This window comes from Anolis sagrei, chromosome 6 (genome assembly GCF_037176765.1).
Source record: "Anolis sagrei isolate rAnoSag1 chromosome 6, rAnoSag1.mat, whole genome shotgun sequence".
Taxonomy (NCBI): domain Eukaryota; kingdom Metazoa; phylum Chordata; class Lepidosauria; order Squamata; family Dactyloidae; genus Anolis; species Anolis sagrei.
The window spans coordinates 91,845,315-91,859,946 of NC_090026.1; the positions used below are offsets into that span (position 1 = coordinate 91,845,315).

Sequence of the window (14,632 nt, forward strand, 5' to 3'; positions counted from 1 at the left end):
GCGAATAAATGAAATGTTATGAAACCTGAGGGGCAAAGAGTGGTAAATGTGTTCTACCATTGTATCAAGTTTCACCCTAGTAGCTTTAAAAATGGTGGAGATTTGAGCCCCTGAAGTTTCCCCATTGACAGTGATGTTTTTCTTATGGCACATGTGTAATTGCCATCATCAAAGTAATTACTAAATTTTGTTAGTCTCATTAGAGTTCTGAAATGTTCACCCCTGAAACATTCTAAACACATTAGAAATGAAGTGTCAGCACCCCCTAGTTTTGTAAGTACTTTAGAACCATTTTTTATGGATTGCACATGCCTATTATTCACATTTAGTCCATTTAAGACAGTGGAAATCACTTCCAAACAGACATGGCTAACATTGCACTGGTAAGTGTGTCTCATTGGAACTGAATTAAGATAGCTTAATTTTTTTCTGCAGTTTTATACACACTTAACTCAGAATAAATTCCATTGAATGTAATAGATTATGTAGAATAGACCGCAATTCTAAGCAGTTGTCTACTGGATTGCACAGTTGGCTGGACTTTTGTAATATCTTTCAGCCATTCCTCTTGGTGGTCTTTAAGTAAACATATTAAACATGGGGAAACAGTTAATTAAGCTCTTGTGTAAAATCTGTGTGTCGTTAAAAGATACATAAGGCAAGCTTCTCAGTGTTTAGCTGGGTGTTACTTTAATGCAGCCTGATATGTTAAATACACTGGCCCTAACACTGAAATAGACAAAATAAGAAAACACATTTCCATTTAGTGACTGACCTCAATCTCTGAATGAGGACCCCTGCATGTTACATTAGCAAGCTGGGCTCCATTACACCACCACACACTCTGTTCAGTCTACTGAAGTATTGATTTTTTGGACTGCGCGCACACTGTGTAAAATCAATATCCAGTACACATAGCAGAGTGGTTACAGTATAAAGGCCAACTCACTAGCATTGCATATGGGTCCATACCCAAATGTTGTACTAGTCAAGGAAAGATCAAAAAGGTAAAAAAATGCAAAGGAAAGATCAAAACCTGAAAGGCAAAAACAGTAAAAAAAAAAAAGGTGAGAAATTATAGATGAAAAGAAGCATATGGAGGAAGAAAAACAAGCTGAAGGGGAGTCCATATGAAGACAAAGGGATGGAAAGAGGTGAGAAATGCTTTGTTCAAAGATATTCTCAAATATGTATGAAAATTTGATGACAGAGATACAACTATGCACATCTATAATTTAGAACCAGTGTAAATGATTTCAGCCCCCAAGTTATTGTGGTGTGTTTATGTGAAGCAGGTTGCAATTAGTAAAGGAAATACTTGAAAAACTCAGCATACAAAGATTTCTCTGCAAAGTGAAAGAATTTCTTTTTTTCAGATAAGAGAAATATTTCTACCTATGCTTTTGGTTACACCCAGGAACTGTCAGCTTTATCTTCTTCATCATTCTTCTTCTTCAGCTTTATATAAAGCAAGCAATGAATGTGAGTATTACACAGATATATTGCCTTATTTGTTATTAATGAACTACTTCTTAATGTGTGTAAGTATGTGAGTTTAGTTTTGGGTCAAGTTCGCTCATTGATATTGTCCTTCTTTGGGGAGGGGGGTGGAACTAACAGTTGCTATGATAATGATCACTTTAATTATACTTTGCACTTTTAAACTTTCTGCACTTTTAAACTTATAATACATCATGAGGGAAATAGATCTCCTTGGAGGAAGGATGGGATAAAATTGTAATAATCAACATAGAAGCTGAATATAACAAATCTTTAAGTACCACAACATAAAGATGGTGTTAACAATGATTTAGTGGCACATGATGACTGCGAGAAACCTACATAACTATGTGTGTGTGTGTGTGTGTGATTTTACAACTTAAGCACCAAAACATCATGTTTTACAACAAATCGACAGAAAAAGCAGTTCAATACATGGTAACATTATGCAGTAATTACTGTATTTACGAATTTAGCACCAAAACATTGTAATGTATTGAAACAGCTGTGCATCTGGGTGGGAGGCAGACTGCGTTGGATAATACAGAATGTTGGATGAGCAAAGGTTGGATAAGCGAGACTCTATTGTATATACATATATACTGATTATCAACCTGTCAGTTAATTCTCTCTCTCTCTCAGCCGGTCTCTCAGCCAAGGAAAGGGCTGTTCCTGAGACTCCAAGTGGGAAGGGGGAGCAGGTGTGCTTGGCGCATGGCAGCATGGTGTGCATGTGTGGGCAAGGGAGAGCATGTGAGGATGGATGGAGGCTCGCGCCAGTGGGTCCCTTCAAGCCAGGGAGAAAAGTGCCAATCCTATTGTTGGTAGGGTTCAGAATTATCTTTGATTGTAGGTGAACTATACATCCCAGCAACTACAACTCCCAAATTATAAAATCAATCCCCCCCAACCCCACCAGTATTCAAATTTGGGCGTATCGTGTATTTGTGCCAAATTTGGTCCAGTGAATGTAAATACATCCTGAATATTAGATACTTACATTATGATTCGTAACAGTAGAAAAATTACAGTTATGAAGTAGCAATGAAAATAATTTTATGGTTGGGGGTCACCACAACATGAGGAAGTGTATTAAGGGGTCGCGGCATTAGGAAGGTTGAGAAACACTGATGCAGATCATAAATGTCCTATCATGTACCTTCTGCTTTGGCTAATTGTGGACGAGCTGGCTAACTCTCTCGTAGAGTTGGGGAAACTTCCTAGCAATTTTTATCACAGCCTTCGAGAGGCCCCCATAATAATTTGGCAGAGAGTGCAGAATAGGACCAGCAAGTACTATACAAAGCAGAACCTTTTTCATTCAGCAACTTGTCATGAGTGATAGCTGATAAATATGTCAGCCTCCTTGTCAAGCTTGCAGCAGTAGCTGGAACTGCAGTGTGCGCTGCTACTTCAAAGGAATTAGGATGCAAGCAGTCAGTATGATCACATGCTTACACAGAATGCTTGAGTGAATGAAAATCAATCTTCTGCACTGGAAAGAACTTTCCATGGTTTATCTTAATTCTTAAAACAGAATATTGGTCTCTAATACCAGACAGAAAGTTAAAAACTAATGTTACTAAAGAGCCCTGCTACCCTTTATCTGGAGGATTTCTGGGAATGTGGTTCAGTACTGCCAATAGGCAAACACTTGTTTAACTTTTATATGAAAAGTTGCATAGCTTTAAAAGGTAGTTGCTGCTTTTTTGCAATAGTAACATCATAACTAAGGGCCCTTCTGCACAGTCATATAACCGAGAATGTCAAGGCAGAAAATCTCACAATATATGCTTTGAACTGGGTTATCTGAGTCCACGCTGCCATATATTCCAGTTCACAGCAGATAATGTGGGATTTTATTCAGCTGTGTGGAAGGGGCCTAAGGATACATCTACAGGGTGTAATTAATGCATTTTGACCACACTTTCACTGCCATGGCACAGTGTTAGGGTTGTGACACTACAAGGAATCATTGTATCCTTTTGCACCATAACTGTAACACTTAATTTTATGACTTTGCTAAAGGTGTTGAAAGAATATTACATGATTCAAGTGTGGACACATGATGTGCTTGGTTCAACTTCATCTTGCACTGTTATGACTGTTGAGGCAATGACAAGGCAGAAGGAAGAAAACATGGCTATTGTCCTATAGCAGTGGTTCCCAACCTGTAGGTCCCCAGGTGTTTTGGCCTACAACACCCAGAAATCCCAGCCAGTTTACCAGCTGTTAGGATTTCTGGGAGCTGAAAGCCAAAACATCTGGGAAAAACCATGGGTTGAGAACCACTGTCCTATAGGATTATAGGTTATTATAGAATTTGCATGCGTACTTAAATAGAATAAAATTGCTAACAAAATAGCCACTTAAATACCCTAAAGCCACCATATGTTGTCTGATCTTGGAAGCCAAGCAGGGTCAGCCCTGGGTAATACTTGGATGGGAGACTGCAGATGAATACCAGAAGCTGTAGGATATCTTTCAAAGGAAGATACTGGTCATCTTAGTTCAATGTTGGGGTCACAAAAATTTGGCAACAATAAAAGGCTTCTGAATGCCAACTAGGCATTTACTAGAATCTGTTAGTAACAACATGTATTGTTTACAGTGGACTCTGTAGAAGATGCTTCAGCTGTACTTCATAAAAAGAAAAACCAGCCTGTTTAGCAAGCCTTGTGAATGCTGATTAATTATCAGTAATTTTTTTTATTTTCATACCAATTTTATACACCTACCTGGGGTCATGCAAATATTTCAGGTGGAAAGGGGTTGTGAAAAATTTCTTGGGCCAAAAGAGGTCACAAGTGGAAAAGTTTTTCAAACCCTGGTCGAAACTACTATAACTTGTAATTTTTTGAAAGTTTTAATAAAAAATAATCTGTTCAATTACATCCTCACATTGCTGGCCACAAATTTATGTCTACCAGATTATTATTTGGGGGGGGGGGGGGGGGCTTAGGAATATAGAGAAGGGAAAAAAAATATGATATCCAGGAAATAACTGAAGTCTTAGACAGCTGTAGCTGTGACAATTCTAAACCTGGTTCCATATTGCCATGCCAGCACTTAAGCCAACTTGGAGAGAGAGTGCAGAGGCAAATTTCAGGGTGCGGTTAGAAATCGACTTTGTTTTCCTGCTTCATCGAAGCCTTTATCTGTGAAGGTGGAGCAATACATATTTATGAGCTATACAATCCTCACAAACAATTCCTGCTTGAAATCCTTCTCTGTAATAAGCTATTCTTATCAACAGCTGCATAGGCATGCTTCACAAGTTGGCAGAAAAGTGTGTGTTCATGCCAGCCAACTTACCATTATGCCAGGGGTTTATGACTTACCATGTATTAATTACATTGTTACTGGCATTTACACTAGTCAGTGCAAGAACTGGGTGTAGACTTATTGCTACCAAAATGCTTTTTTTGTGGAATGCCATATATTTTCTGTTTAATGTTTCCAGGTATTGATACAATTTTACAACTCATGGCTTGTGGTTATTATTTCAATGCTTCCTTTGAACCATTTTTCCAACAAGGATCTACAATACAATTATGTAACTAGAAGTCAGTATAGTATCCTCTTTTCATTACAGTCCCTACTCAGCATTTCAGCCTGGTTTTGGACTCTCCCAGACTTTTGGTGCTGGGAGACTTCAATATTCATGCTGAATTAACCCTTTTAGGTGCAGCTCAGGACTTCATGACAACCACAGGGCTGCCCTAATTGATAGCTGGCCCCACACATAAGGCTGGACACACTCTTGACCTGATGTTTATCACGGAGAGCAGAGACAGACTCTCATGGAGGAAGAACTTTCAGTAATCTATTCATCATAGTCAGATCATTTATTGGTCAGGTTCTGATTCATCGGGACTCCTTTCCTCAACAGAGGTGGCAGATCCATTAAGATGTTCCACCCCAGGAGGCTTATGGATCCAAATGGATTCTTGATGTCTTTTGGGGACTTCCCATCTACCAGGGTAGGTGATTCCATTGATGCTTTGACTGATCTCTGGAATACGAAGATGGCCAGGGCTATCGATATGATTGCTCCGAAACGTCCCCTTCCCACTTGGCCCCTTGGTTTTCCAAGAAGATATTAGCAATGAGGCAGATGGGAAGGAGACTATAGTCTGAGTGGCAAACGAATCAGAGTGAATCCAACTGCCAGAAAACTAGGCACCACCAGAAGGCGTACAGCAGGGGTATCGAGGCAGCGAAGAAAACTGTGTACTTCACATCTATTGCAACTGCTAAAAATAAGTCCTCAGAGCTGTTCAGAGTAGTTAAAGAGTTATTAAACCCCAAAGGAGAGGATCATGTGTTCTATATGACTGCCCATTGTGAGGATTTAGCCCACCATTTTGCCACTAAAATCAGCTGGACTCATGATGATTTGTACACCACTATTAATGTAGCTCTTGTGGAGGTAGCCATTGCACTGTCTTATCTAGTTTCTATGGATTCATTCCAATTGGTTTACCTGTGGATGCCGACAAAATCTTGAGAGAAGTCTGGGCCACCACCTGTATTCTTGACCCTTGTCCCTCTTGGCTGTTAAAACAAGCCAAAGCGAGCATGGCCTGGATAAGGGGGCTGATTAATGCCTCACTCCACCAAGACAGGGTCTCCATGGCATTGAAAGAAGCTGTGGTGAGACCTCTTCTGAAAAAAACAAAACAATCCATCAATCCCACTGTTTTGGACAACTATAGTAATAGTTGTCCAAAATTTACTATTTGTTAGTAAGATTTTGGAATAGGTGGTGGCTGAACAACTCCAAAGATTTTTGAATGAAGCTGATTTTCTAGATCCATTTCAACCTGGATTCGGGTCAGGACATGGGATGGAAATGGCTTTGGTCACCTGATGTAGAATCTATGTGGAGAGCAGGACAGAGGGAGTGTGACCTGCTGGTCCTTCTGGATCTCTCAGCAGCTTTCGATAACATCGACCAAGGTATCCTTCTGGAGCGACTTCTGGGGATGGGACTGGGAGGCACTGTGTTACAGTGGTTCTGATCTTTCCTTGTGGGCCACCTCCAGAAGGTGGTGTTGGGGGGGGGGGTCTGGCTCAGTCCCATGGCCTGAGGACTCTGGGGTCCCACAGGGCTCATCCTTATCTCCAACATTACTTAACATCTACATGAGATCGCTGGGAGAGATCATCCAGAGTTTTGGAGTTCAGTAACACCTGTACACGGATGATTCTCAACTCTATTACTCCTTTCCATTGGATGCTAGGAAGCCACCCCACACCTGAAACGCTGCCTGAAGTTGATAATGGACTGGATGAGGGTAAACAAATTGAAGCTTAATCCAGATAAGACGGAGGTACTACTGGTCTCGCATAAGATCGATCTGGGAATATGGTTACAAGCTGTGCTGAAGTGCAATTCTATAGCCATCTTCCTCCAGTCAAGCTAGAGGACCTAAAGATTTAGGGTGAATCTACACTGTAGAATTAATGCAGTTTGACACTGCTGTACTTTACTTACTTAGGCAATCCCTTGTAGTCCGAGGATGATGGCCTCCAAGTGTAGTATCTTGGCAGTGGATACGTAGGTGGCTGTGGAAACCTATTCTTGATCCGCATGTTCTTCCGCAATGAGGACATTGGTTCCCAGGCGGAAGGAGGTCCCAGTCAGTTGGCTTGATGCACCTTTCTCTTGACATGTTTCTTCCTTTCACCCTCCACTTGTGCCTATTCAAATTCTGCAGCACTGCTGGTCACAGCTGACCTCCAGTTAAAGCACTCAAGGGCCAGGGCCTCCCAGTTCTTGGTGTCTATGCCACAGTTTTTAAGGCTGGCTTTAAGCCCATCTTTAAATCTCTTTTCCTGTCCACTAACATTACATTTTCCGTCTTGAGTTGGGAGCATCGTAACTGCTTTGAGATAAGGTGATTGGACATTTGGACAATGTGGCCAGTCCAACGGAGTTGGCATAGGAGCATCGCTTCAATGGTGGTGGTCTTTGCTTCTTCCAGAATGCTGACATTTGTCTGCAGGTCTTCCCAAGAGATTTAAAGTTTTTGGAGGCAACACTGATGGAGTCGTTCCAGGAGTTGAGTGTGACGTCTGTAGACAGTCCATGTTTTGCAGGTCTATAACAAAACATGGGTTGAGAGGACAATAGCTTTATAAACAAGCACCTTGGTATCTCTACGGATGTCCAGATCCTCAAACACACTTTGCTTGATTCGGAAAAATGCTGTACTTGCCAAGCTCAGGCAGTGTTGTATTTCAGTGTCAATGTTGACTTTTGTGGAGAGGTAGCGGCCAAGATAGCGGAAATGGTCAACATTTTCTAATGTCATACCATTAAGCCGTATTTTTGGCATTGCAGAGGGATTGGCTTATACCTGCTGGAAGAGCACCTGCGTTTTCTCAATGTTCAAAGAGAGGCTGAGCTTTTCGTATTCTTCTGCAAAGGTGTTTTGAGTAGCTTGTATGTCTTCTTCTGAATGCGCACAGATTACGTTATCATTGGCATATTGGAGTTACTACTACTGTAATTACCAGGTCTCGGTGCTATGGAATTGTGGGAGTTGTAGTTTGTCAGAGGCAGAAAAAGACCTTGTAAAACCACACCTTACTTGATTCCATAGCATTGAGCTGTGGCATTTAGAAGTGGGATCAACTTAATAGTTTGACAGATGCACTTTTAGAAAAGGAAAATACAAGCAGTCCCCAAGATACGAACAAGATAGATTCTGTAAGTCTGTTCTTAAGTTGAATTTTTATGTAAGTCAGAACAGGTACATTTTTTAAGTAGACATATATATTAGCTATGGATAGCATAGGGACTGCCTGCATGGTATCTCTAGATCCTCTGATGCAAGTCCATGGCCAGCTTCTAGCAGAAGTCAACTGTACACACATCCCATTTTTCCAGGAAGAGAGAGGTAATAAATTATTTTAAATAATAAAATAGAGAGAATAATAATAAAATAATGAGAGGGGGAATAAGATGTTGTAATAATAATAATAATAGAGAAGGGTAATAATGAACTGAAATAGTAATAATTGAGAGGAGATAATAATATAATAAATTAATACAATGTTAATAATAATAGAGCAGGATAATAATGAACCAAAATAGAATTGAGAGGCGATAATAATATAATAATAAATTAATACAATATTAATAATAGAGAAGGGTAATGATGATCTAAAATAGTAATAATTGAGAGGAGATAATAATAATAAATTAAGTTTTTACAATATTAATAATAATAGAGAACTAAAATAGTAATAAATGAAGGGATAATAGTAACAATAATAATATAACAAAATATTTAGAATAGAAAGAGGAATAATAGAGAGATGGATAAAAATATAATAATAGAGGTAATATAATAATAATAAGGGGAAAAATAATACAATACAATCTATATAAATAAAAATGTAATGTTCGTTTGTGGGATTAACAGAACCCAAAAACCACTGGACAAATTGACACCAAATTTGGACACAAGACACCTAACAACCCAATGTATGTCCTTCACTCAAAAAATTGATGTTGTCATTTGGGAGCTGTAGTTGCTGAGATTTATAGTTCACCTACAATCAAAGAGCATTCTGAACCCTACCAACGATGGAATTGAACCAAACATGGCACACAGTTCCCCCATGACCAACAGAAAATACTAGAGGGGTTTGGTGGGCAGTCTCCTTTGGTTTTGGAGTTGTAGTTCACCTACATCCAGAGAGCTCAGTGATGGATCTGGACCAAACTCTACATGAATACTCAATATACTCAAATGTGAACACTGGTGGAGTTTGGGAAAAATAGAATCTTGACATTTGGGAGTTGTAGTTGCTGGGATTTGTACAATCACAGAGCATTCTGAACCCCATCAACGATAGAATTGGGCCAAACCTCCCACACAGAACTGCCATGACCACCAGAGTGGGCCATAGCAACGCGTGGCAGGGGACGGACAGTATTAATAATAAAAGAGAATGGTAATAATGATGTACAATAGTTTTTTTTTTGTTGTGTCAGGAGTGACTCCTGGTGTGAGAGAATTGGCTGTCTGCAAGGACGTTGCCCAGGGAACGCTCGGATGATTTGATGTTTTTATCATCCTTGTGGGAGGCTTCTCTCATGTCCCCGCATGAGGAGCTGGAGCTGATAGAGGGAGCTCATCCGCCTCTCCCCGGATTCGAACCTGCGACCTGTTGGGTCTTCAGTCCTGCCGGCACAGGGCTTTAACCTACTGCGCCACCGGGGGCTCATGTACAATAGTAATTTTTATGGATAATAAATAATTATAATAAATAATAATAGAGAGAATAGAATGATAATAGAAAGGGGGATAATATAAAAAGGAAATAATAAGTAATATAATAATAGAGAGAATAGAATAATAGAAAGGGGGATAATAAAAAGGAAATAATAAATAAATAATATAATAATAGAGAGAATAGAATAGAAAGGGGGATAATAAAAAAAGGAAATAATAAATAATATAATAATAGAGAGAATAGAAGAATAGAAAGGGGGATAATAAAAATGAAATAATAAATAATATAATATAATATAATAATAGAGAGAATAGAAGAATAGAAAGGGGGATAATAAAAAAGGAAATAATAAATAATATAATATAATAATAGAGAGAATAGAATAACAGAAAGGGGGATAATAAAAAAGGAAATAATAAATAAATAATATAATAATAGAGATAATAGAATAGAAAGGGGGATAATAAAAAAGGAAATAATAAATAATATAATATAATAATAGAGAGAATAGAATAATAGAAAGGGGGATATAATAAAAAAGGAAATAATAAATAAATAATATAATAATAGAGATAATAGAATAGAAAGGGGGATAATAAAAAAGGAAATAATAAATAATATAATATAATAATAGAGAGAATAGAATAATAGAAAGGGGGATATAATAAAAAAATGAAATAATAAATAAATAAATGATCCTCTCTCGCTTTCTCCTGGGCCACCTTCCCTTTCAGCTTGCCTTGCAGAAGCCCCTTCCTTCCACCCCAGTTGGGGGGCAAGGCAATAGTGTTGGGGTCCTGCGCGCGCAGGTCTTCCCCTCTTCCCCCCCTCCTCCTCCTCCCTCTCGCTGTTCCGCCTCCTAGCTCCCCTCCCTCCGCCCTCCTCCTGAGGTGGGCGTGGCCCCGCCTGCCGCTGTGCCACCGCCTCTGCCTCACCCCCCGCCGCTGCCGAGGAAAGAGAGGGAGAGAGGGAAGGAGGAGAGACTCCTTGGCGCGGAGCAGCGGCAGCAGCAGCATAACGCCGTGACCCCCGACCCCGCCCTCGGCTGGCCAATAAGAGCGCAGCTCGTCTCCAAACCCAAAATTTCCACGTCGGCAAAAGTCAAGATGGAGCGGCAGAGGCGAGAGGAGGCAGCTGGGGCCAGGCAGGCAAAGCCGTGGCGTTGGCGGGGCTGGAGGGGAGAAGACCGGGCTGCACCACCGCCTGGCGACCCCTCCCCTCCTCCCTCCCTCACTCCCTCCCCCTTTTCTGCAGCGGAGACGCCCGGCCCTCCCTCCCTCCCTCCCTCCCTCCTTCCTTCCTCCGTTGCAGCTGGAGGACGGACCTGTTGCGTTGGCAGCTGCCTTGGGCTCCAGGTGCAAAGGGGGCGCCAGGTGGGGAGGCCAGCGCTGCTCTCCTAGACTCCTTCCTTCCCCTTCCCAGCCTTTTGCATGGGGAATGCCCCTTGGAGAGGGAGTTGCAGGGGCGCCCTGGCCCCTCTGGAGCCTTGCAGGGAACCCCCCCCCCTCTCTCTCCCTTGGCCAGGCCACAATGCAGTGGACTCCTGCCTTGTTTCCAGACCTTCTGCTCTGCAGGCTTCCCAGGTAGGCTTTGGGATATATGGGTCCGCCTTACAGATTAAGGGGTGCAGTGGTTTCCTGTCAACTCTGGATCCAGACAGGTGGGCTCTTGGTCAGGCATGGGAAAATACCTCCAGGTGTTTTGGACTTCAACTCCCACCATTCCTAACAGCCCCAGGGCCCATCCTTCCCCACCCCCTTCAGACGCTTAAGCAGTCTGGAAGTTGTGATTTTACAAGGCATGGGCGAACTTGGTCCCTCCAGGGGTTTTGGACTTCAACTCCCACCATTCCTAACAGCCTCAGGCCCCTTCTTTTTCCCTCCTCAACTGCTTAAGCATTCTGGAAGTTATGATTTTACAAGATTTGTATTAGGCATGGGCAAACTTGGGCCCTCCAGGTGTTTTGGGCTTCAACTCCCATTCCTAACAGCCTCAGGCCCCTTCCTCCCCCCACCCCAGACGCTTAAGCAATCTGGAAGTTGTGATTTTACAAGGTCTGTATGAGGCATGGGCAAACTTGGTCCCTCCAGGTGTTTTGGACTTCAACTCCCACCATGCCTGACAGCCTCAGGCTTCTTTTAAGCAGCTGAGGGGGAAAAGGAAAGGGATCTTAGGAATGGTGGGAGTTGAAGTCCAAAATACCTGGAGGGTCCACGTTTGCCCATGTTTGCTCTTGGACCTTGTCTGCAGCACTTCTGCTCCTGTCTCCAGATCTTTAGCAGAACAGGTAGGCTTAGAAGCCTTAGGGATACAGAGGGGGGGGGGGGGGTTGCCATAGGGAGCCCACCTGCAATGGTTTCGTGGCAACTCTGGATTTCCAACATGGTCCAACCAGATAGGCTCTTGCCTGTCTTATTTCCAGAGCTTCTGGCAAGCAGGGTTTCCCATTCTGGTTTGGATCCTTATGGCAACTCTGGATTCCCAGTATGGTTCAGACAGGCAGCCTCTTGCCTGTCATGTTTCCAGAGGGCTTGACAAGCAGGGTTCTCCATCCTGCTTTGGATCCATATGGGAGATTGCCTTAGGGAGCTATTTCATACCAGCAGTTAGGAATTGTGGGAATTGACATCCAAAGCATTTGGAGGACTGATGCTTGTCCATGCCAACTTTAGTGGTTTTGTGGCAACTCTGGATTCCCAGCATGGTTGAGACAGACGGACTCTTGCCTGCCTTGTTTCCAGAGCTCTTGACAAGCAGGGTTCCCCATCCTGGTTCGGATCCTTATGGGAATTTGCCTTAGGGAGCCACTCCAGGCTATAGTGGTTTTGTGGCAACTCTGGATTCCCAGCATGGCCCAAACAGGTAGGCTCTTGCCTGTTATATTTCCAGAACTCTTGACAGGTAGGGTTCTCTATCCTGCTTTGGATCCTTATGGGAGATTGCCTTAGGGATCCACTGCATAGGAAGGTGTTTGGACTTCAACTCCCACAATTCCTAGGCTGTTAAGATTTATGGGAGTTGAAGTCCAAAGCACCTGGAGAGTTGAAGTTTGCCATGTGTGCTGTAGTGGTTTTGTGGCAACTGGATTCCCAGCATGGTCCAGATAGGCCCTTGCCTGTCTTGTTTCTAGAGCTCCTGGTAAGCAGGGTTCTGCATCCTGGTTTGGATCCTTATGGAAGAAGCAGATTGTCTTAGGGAACCACTCCAGGCTATAGTGGTTTCATGTCAACTCCGTTCCTGGCATTGTAAAGACAGGTGGACTCCCTTTCCCTTGGCAAGGCAACAAAGCCTTGCATGCAGCAGTTTGTGTCTTCATTCCATACCTTCTGGTGAAAAGCCTTTCCAGGCAGGCATGGATCTCTATGGGATGAGGGGTTTCCCTTAGGGAACCACTTCTACTTGCGGTGAACTTGTGGGCAATTCCAAACCATTGCATGGTACAGATAGGTGGGCTCTTGTTCCCTGGCAAGGCGAGAAAGCTTTGCATGCAGTGGCTCCTGCCTTGTTTCCAGAACTTCTGGTGAGCAAGGTTCCCCATGCAGGGTTGCCTTAGAGAGTCACCTCTTCCTGCACTGGACTTGTGGGCAACTCTAGATTCTTGCATGGAGCAGACCAGTGGGCTCTTGATTGGCATGCAGTAGTTCCTTGTCATGTTTTGAGATCTTTTTGGTGAGCAGTAGTTCCCCATATAGGCTTGGAAACCTTAGGGATAGGGGATTGCATTAGAGATTGCTTTGCTTTATGTAGCCACTTGTGATTGCAGTGGTTTCATGGGCAACTCTAGATTCATGTGTGGAAGAGATAGATGGGCTCACTCTCCCTTGGAAAGGGGACACAATCCTTCTATTTGTTTCTAGTCCTTCTGGTGGGCAGGACTCCCCATGCATCTTGGATGACTGTGGGATAAGGGGGGGTTGCCTTAGGTGGCCACTCCTTACTTCTGTGGGCTCTTGGGCAACTTCAGTTTCATGCATGGAACAGACAGGTGGGCTCCCTCCCTCTTGCCAAGGTGACAAAACGTGGCATGCAGCAGTTCATGTCTTTCCAGCCCCCCTGGTGAACAGGGGGCTCAGGGTGTGGGAAGAGCTTTTGTTCCTATAGGGATCGGTTAGCTCCGATACGTAGTGGGTGTATTTTCCATGCCTGGTGTGTAGACGTGGCCTTCAACGAGAGTGCTTTGCTGCATCCCTTACTGTGCAGCTGGAGTTATGTCTAAAACATATGTGGGAATGTACATTACAGATATATTTCTGTCTGATCTTCTTTATTCGCCTACTTCTGGTTGGTGGGAAAGAGAAGAAACAAGCTGCCAATATGAACTGTGGGTTTTTCAATTTTTTTAAACCCATCTGCTATGGCACCAGGCTTGAGAGTCCCTGAATAGACCAGTGCTCATAGTTAGAAATATTGCTCACAAATAATTGTTTTACTTAGGGATCCAGAATCGGAATGCACATACTTGGGAGTGAGAACTTATTGAACTTTGGGTCACCCCTTGTGTTATCTCTGTGGGTGACTTTCTTGGGGTTTTAACTGTCTCTCTTGTTCTTTTTTGTTTTTTAGTTGGCAAGAGGAAAAGGCCATTCGATTGATGACATTGGTTGAAGAAAAAGTAAATTTGGTCTCTGGAAGCAAAGTTCTGTGACACTCGGACTCTGATTATGATAGAAGTCAGTGCACTACAGAACTTTGTCTCCAGGGGCCATGGCAGCTGAGGAGTTAAGGCCACACTCTGGAAACTCAGGTGGACACGTCACTGCAGCGGCCTCCAACAGGGTGAGATGGGAGGGCTTGAAGCAGAATGGGATGGGAGAGGTGGCACTATTCAAGTGGTTATGCAAAAGTGCCAAACTGTATGCCTGTGTTTAAATAAAGCCTT

The 14,632-nt window shown here is 42.7% G+C and overlaps 1 long non-coding RNA gene across 1 annotated transcript; it reads left to right on the forward strand.

The window, feature by feature from the left end:
- The first annotated feature begins 944 nt into the window (after positions 1–944).
- LOC132779765 (uncharacterized) lies at positions 945–14,385 on the forward strand. Its single transcript, XR_009631817.2, has 3 exons — positions 945–1,154; positions 1,377–1,482; positions 14,317–14,385. It is a non-coding gene; the product is annotated as an uncharacterized lncRNA (long non-coding RNA).
- Positions 14,386–14,632: the final 247 nt, after the last annotated feature.